Genomic DNA, 7023 nt, shown 5'->3' with positions numbered 1-7023 from the left:
ATAGAAGTGTGCAAAAGAGTAAGTGTTCCAATGTCTTTGGTATGAAAATATCTTTGATAAGAACACGTCTCGGGTTGCGTCTTTTATCAAGTGCTCGGTACCGTGCCTGATAAACTTTAATGCCAAGTGAGTGATAGACCACATGATCGGGATTGCCCACACTTACAAAAATAAAATAAATGCAAAAGCAAAAAAAAAGAGCAAATAAAAAAAAAAAAAAAAAAAAGAGCTCAAAAGTGAGAAAACTCAATAATACAAAGATTTAAAAGCAAGGTTGCACACATTGGGAGCCTATCGAGGATCTTGAGCCTTTATCCCTTTCTTCTTCAACCTTTAGCCAAACCACGTTACAACCCTTAAAAAGACCTTTTTAAGGTATACACACACTTGTGCGAGGTTCGGCTAGAGCTACGTTCGGCCTGATTCCTAACAGATACGTAGGCAACCTCACATCGAGGTGCGACCGTAATAATAATCCATTAATATTTACGTTCATAATTGATCATATCTAGGAATTTCCAATTATCATCCCTATTCATAGAGCTAGACTTGGGGGCTTGATCCCTACATTATTAACTTACCTAGACTAAGAGTCACCACCATTTGACTCTTTATAATATATTTTTCAACACACTTAGAGCATACCCAGCCATTGGTTATTGAGGTTGGTTATTAAGAGATAGAAAGTGGAATAATAATAAAATAATGAGGAGAGAGAAATTTTTGGGGGAAATTTTCAATAACCTGGTTAGTAGAATAACCGGTTATGGTAGATTGGTCATTGAATATTTTATTGTTTTTTATAGTGACATATAATGACAAGGCTGCTTGAGATTGTGACACCTATGCATTTAATCAATGGCTAAGATTTGCTCTGATTTTATTACCGTTGTAATTTTGTAACGACCATAATTTTTAAAATACAATTCTAAAAAAAAAAAATACACCAACGACTCTATTTTCTTTTTCTCTATAAAATGAGCCCAATATTGAGGTATTTTGAAACAATTTTTTTAGTGAATATTACTCTCTTTATTATCAAATTGTGTAGAGATGAATATTCCAAAATCTAATAGAAAAAAAAAACCCACAAAATCTCAAAACTCATCACAACCCCAAAATTATTTAATTATTGTATGCTAATAATAATTATTAGTTTTAATTGATTATTACCAAGTGTATTAGTTATATATGATAGGATTTAAGAGAGATATTGTGTGGTGGGGTTGGGTAAAAGTAGGAGAGAGAAAATGTATAACCAAAAAGATGTGGTTAACTATTGGGAGACATTTGTTATTAAATTGTATAAGAGTGGTTATAGGTGAGGTGGAAGATGTAGAAATTAATAAAATAAGCAATAACCACAATGGTTGTGGGCAACCATTGTGCATGCTCTTAGCTCTTACGGCCAAACTGTAGTGTAACTATCACACACATCACAAATACATGACCAAATATACTTCCCTTAGGAACCCTTTGTCATGAAATCTTAACACAACGTTGACGCATGCCTTGTCATATCAACATCACTCATCAATAATAATCGTCATTGCATCACAAAGTATGAAGTGCTTAGCCTCCGTGCCAAAGTTTCCCAAATTCTTTCATCATTGAGTAAACAATTGACATAGCCTGGGATGGATTAGTGCTTGCACTTTGAGAGATAGTATCAACAACATTTTACTAGGCTCATTCAACATGCACCATAAAAAACTTCTTCCTTTTTGCGTCTTTATTTTTCGGGAGAAAGTCAGTACCCTCCACAAAAAAGACAGAAATTTTTGTTTTTCTGTATGAGTGAACACCCCGCGCACACAAGTCATATCGAGTTGAGTCAACCTCGAGTCATTCAATCATGGTGAGTCAAGTTTATGTCTTATGTCATGTCAAGCCAATGAGTCAAGCAACACTAAGTCTTAGGTCAACCCTAAAGAAAGATAAGCAAAGTCTTATAGTCTTAGGGGTTTGACTTTCATTGACTTTCTCTCTTCTCTCCCTTATTCATGGTGTAGGGAATAATTTCAAGCCTTTAAAATCCCACTAGCTTGAACCCCACTGTGATCATACACTAAAGTACGGTGGCGTCCAAAAGGGAAGAAGATAGAGCAAAAGAGTCGCCAACAAGTTTTTAAGGAACTTGTAAACCGTTCACGAGGTGAAGGTTACACCCCTTAACGATCCAAGAGATCGTCAACTCCATAAGGTCATGAACCAAATAAGGGTTCGGGGATGATGGTACAAATCCAACCTAAAAGAGATTGAACCTGCCCTAATAATAGGCCTCTACTTTATTCTGCTCGTATTCATGTGCGCTTTCTGATCAACATACAATCAATAGAATTAACCCTAAACCTGTTTAATCTATGTTGGTTGAATTTAATGCACAAATAAACTATTATTGGCGATTACTTGAATTATAATAACAATTAACCATAACAAGATTATTAATATCTTATTAAGCATGGTTACAAGTACCAATTCCCTTTAAACATGCAATAAAAGGTGATCAAGCAATAAATAATAAGCATCAAGCAACATAATAATAATCATGATAATAATAATAATCATCATAATAAAATAATCATAATCAAAACAATAATAATCATAAATTAAATAATCATTATCAAAATAATAATAATAATAATAATATTCATAATCATCATAAATTATAACAATTATAATCATAATCATGTTCATGTTAATATTAAAGAATAATAAAAATAGCAAGATCCTAGGCATGATACTAACAAGATTAATAACAAACCCTAGCATTTCACTAAGCAATAAAAATCAAATCTTTAACCCTAACATGATACTAACATGAATTAATATTAAGAAGAACATAAAAGGCATCATAGCAATAATATTTAATATTAAAAATAACCTAGACATGATACTAGGAATATCATAATAACAATATAGACATGATATCTACATCATAATATCAATAAAATCAATTAAAGTACTTACTTGGATGCCTCGTACCTCTTTCTAATAACAAAATACACACGTTAGTAACTTCAAGGAAAATAATAAACAAATAATTAAATTAAATAATTGAAAGAGAGATTTGGGACCAAACCCTCAGAGATTAAAACCTTTCACGCCTAGGGCAAAGGCAACTTCGAATATGGCTAGGTGTTTCTAGATCTTGTGAATGCGGAATTTTGTATAAAAAGCAAGAAAGAATAAAATGCTAAAGAATGAATGATGTTGATGATTGAAAGAGATGAATGATTATTGATAATTGGTGAATCATGAAGATAGTTGATGAATGCTAATTAAAACTAGTTGTTGATGAGAATTCGTGAATGAAAACGGAGTTTTTAATACGATATTTATAGAGAAAATCATCCAAAAAAGATAATTTAACAAAACAGAGTTTGAAGATCGAAAAACAACCTTGGCGCCAGCACCAGTGGCTAGCGCCTGGCGCCAATCCTGGTTCCAGGCGCCAAGGCCTGGGGTTGGACGCCAAACTGAATTTTAACGTGTTTTCGAAAATCTGATAAATTTTCCGTACTGGAATATAAAATAATATAATTCCAATCGAAAATGCTATTTGATCTTGATTAAAACTCTCAAGAGTCCTAATTGAATTAGGAATTAAAAGAACCTTCTAGAATGTTCTAGAAGACTAAAACCATTCCTAATTGCATTAGGAATGATAAATTATATTAGGCCCTCCCCTAGATCATTGGGCCGTACATAAAGCTCAAACCGGGCCCAGTTTAGTAAATTGGCCATAACTTCCTCAATATTCATCGGAATTGGGCTTATAATATATCGTTGGAAAGGTCTTTGCAAGCCGCATCCAACTACACCACTATTGGACCCATATCATGGACCAACCAAACTGGATTGGCTGTTTTCTTAAAATAAAATTTTCAAAAACAGGGAGAAGAGAAAAGAAATAAAACTTTCCGCAACGCTAAACCTTTCCACACTTTCGTTTCATTCGATTATGATTCGACGTGAAAGGCACTCATCACCGGGTTTGGTTTTGGGGAGACGCAAATGGGTGTCTACACATGGTTCTTCGATTTTGATCGGTTTCTTCATCAATAATGATTTCCGATGGCTAAGAAGAAGAAGCAGAACAATTCTACACCCCAATTAGCACAAAATAGGAATTCTTATGATCTAGTTTTAGATACAATCTTGTAGAATCTGCGAAACTCATGCTCTACTTTTGTTCTAAGCCGGATTCAGGAGGTAGATGAGCTGGTTACTCTGGCGCCAGCTCTGGTCAATCCAACTTGTGGTTCTATTCCCCGGAGTGATGCTGAGACTATTACACTATTTGTTGAAGCCATTTCTAGACCAGCATCCTCGAATTCCAATAGAACAATACATAAGGTTTCTGGGTTTACTGTTCCATTTGATACTGGAGTTGCTTATCAGTGATCTGAACCAACTATTTCTGATTCACATTCTATACCTCCCCCGGAGCAAAATGCACACAAAGATGGTGAAGATCGGCCTAGTTCTTTTGCTGGGAAGTTGACTGCTAAGGGAGCTCTTATGTCCTATGTTTCCCTGATGGTTAAAGATGGGAATCGGATAGCTCAACTGCAGGACTCTGAACTTATTGAAGGTAATAACAAATCGTCTAATGCCATAGTTTTCTATGTGGTTGTGTAGACACCCATTTGTGTCTCCCCAAAACCAAACCCAGTGATGAGTACCTTTCACGTTGAATCATAATCGAATGAAACGAAAGTGTGGAAAGTTTAGTGTTGCGAAAAGTTTTTATACAGTTCCAATAGTAGTGTAGTTGGATGGAGCTTGCAAAGAGCTTTCCAACGATATATTATAAGCCCAATTCCGATAAATATTGAGGAAGTTATGGCAAATTTACTAAACTGGGCCCGGTTTGAGCTTTATGTACGGCCCAATGATCTAGGGGAGGGCCTAATATGATTTATCATTCCTGATGCAATTAGGAATGGTTTTAGTCTTCTAGAATCTTCTAGAAGTTTCTTTTCATTCCTAATTCAACTAGCATTGATAAGTTGATTTTGTTTACTTTTAAGAGTTTTAATCAAAATCAAATAGCATTTTCGAAGAAATTATATTATTTTATCTTCCAGTACGGCAAATTTATCAGATTTTCGAAAACGAATTGAAATTCAGTTTGGCGTCCAACCCCAGGCCTTGGCGCCTAGAACCAGGCTTGGCGCCAGGCGCTAGCCATTGGCGCCTGAGCTAGCCACTGGTGCCTGGCGCCAGCTAGCCAGGGTTGGCGCCAATCCTGTTTTGCGAGCGTCAGACTCTGTTTTATTAAATTATCTTTTTTGGCTGATTTTATCTATAAATATCGTATCAAAAACTCCGTTTTGATTCACCTAAAATCAGATTTCATCAATTCTTATTCTTTCTAATTCTTTTTTCTCACCAACTCTCATCAAGATTTTCTTGATTATTCTCTCTCTCTTTTTTAAACTAGCCTTTTCTCAAATACAAAATTCCGCATTCACAAGATCTAGAAACACCTAGCCATATTCGAAGTTGCCTTCGCCCTAGGCGTGAAAGGTTTAATTTCTCAGGGTTTGGTCCCAAATCTCTCTTTCGATTATTTAATTTAATTGTTTGATTATTATTTTCCTTGAAGTTACTAACGTGTGTATTTTGTTATTATAAAGAGATACGAAGCATCAAAGTAAGTACTTTATTGGTTTTTGTTGATATTATGATGTAGAAATCATGTTTAAATTATTATTATGATTCCTAGTATCATGTTTAGGGAAAAGGTTATAATATCAAATATGCTTATTATGATTCCTAAGATGCTTCCTATGTTCTTCCTAATATTTATGATTGTTAGTATCATGCTAGGGTTAATGATTTGATTTTTATTGCTTAGTGACATGCTAGGGTTTGTTATTAATCTTGTTAGTATCATGCCTAGGATCTTGCTATTTTTATTATGCTTTAATATTAACATGAACATGATTATGATTATAATTGTTATAATTTATTATTATTATGATTATTATTATTATTATTAATATTAATATTATTATTATTATTATTATGATATGATTGTTATTATTCCTTATAATTATTATTGATTATGTTGCTTGATACATATTATATTTATTGTTATTGCTTGATCACACCTTTGATGCATGTTTAAAGGGAATTGGTACTTGTAATCATGCTTAATAAGATAATTAATAATCTTGTTTAGGGTTAATATGATTATAAATTCAAGTGATCGCCAATAATAGTTTATTTGTGCATTATATTCAACCAACATAGATAAACAGGTTTAGGGTTAATCCTATTGATTGCATGTTAATTAAAAAGCACACATGAATACGATCAGAATAAAGTAGAGGCCTATTATTAGGGCAGGTTCAATCTCTTTTAGGTTGGATTTGTACCTTCATCCCCGGACCCTTATTTGGTTCATGACCTTATGGAGTTGACGATCTCTTGGATCGTTAAGGGGTGTAACCTTCATCCTATGAACGGTTTACAAGTTCCTTAAAAACTTGTTGGCGACTCTTTTGCTCTATCTTCTTCCCTTTTGGACGCCACCGTACTTTAGTGTATGATCACAGTGGGGTTCGAGCTAGTGGGATTTTAAAAGCTTGAAATTATTCCCTACAGTTTTTGGCGACTCCGCTGGGGAGGATTTCTATTTTAATTCCTGAATTTGTTTCGGCAATGATCTAGAATGAGTGGATGAGACTCGAAAAGTTCTAAGTATTTCATGTGCGTAATTTTGATTAACATTATTGTCATATGCATAAAAAGGATCTCATTGGAAAGATCATCCGTAATGAGTCAAAAAGATAGGATTTTACACGTAGGAAATTTGAGAAATATCTTTCACAACTAGGACTGAAATAATACCGTGCGAAATTGGAAGATTTTATCGAGCACAGAAAGCTGCTGAGGCATGTGGGAAGTGGCGTCAGAGGCCAGAGCTTGGCGCCACACTTTTAGCCGTAGCGCCAGACGCTAGTATTGGCGCCAGGCGCTACAGTTAAAATTTGGCGCCAGTCTCTGTTT

This window comes from Chenopodium album, chromosome 6, assembly GCF_948465745.1.
Source record: "Chenopodium album chromosome 6, dcCheAlbu1.1, whole genome shotgun sequence".
Classification (NCBI taxonomy): domain Eukaryota; kingdom Viridiplantae; phylum Streptophyta; class Magnoliopsida; order Caryophyllales; family Amaranthaceae; genus Chenopodium; species Chenopodium album.
Note: the sequence above shows the minus strand (reverse complement) of the source record.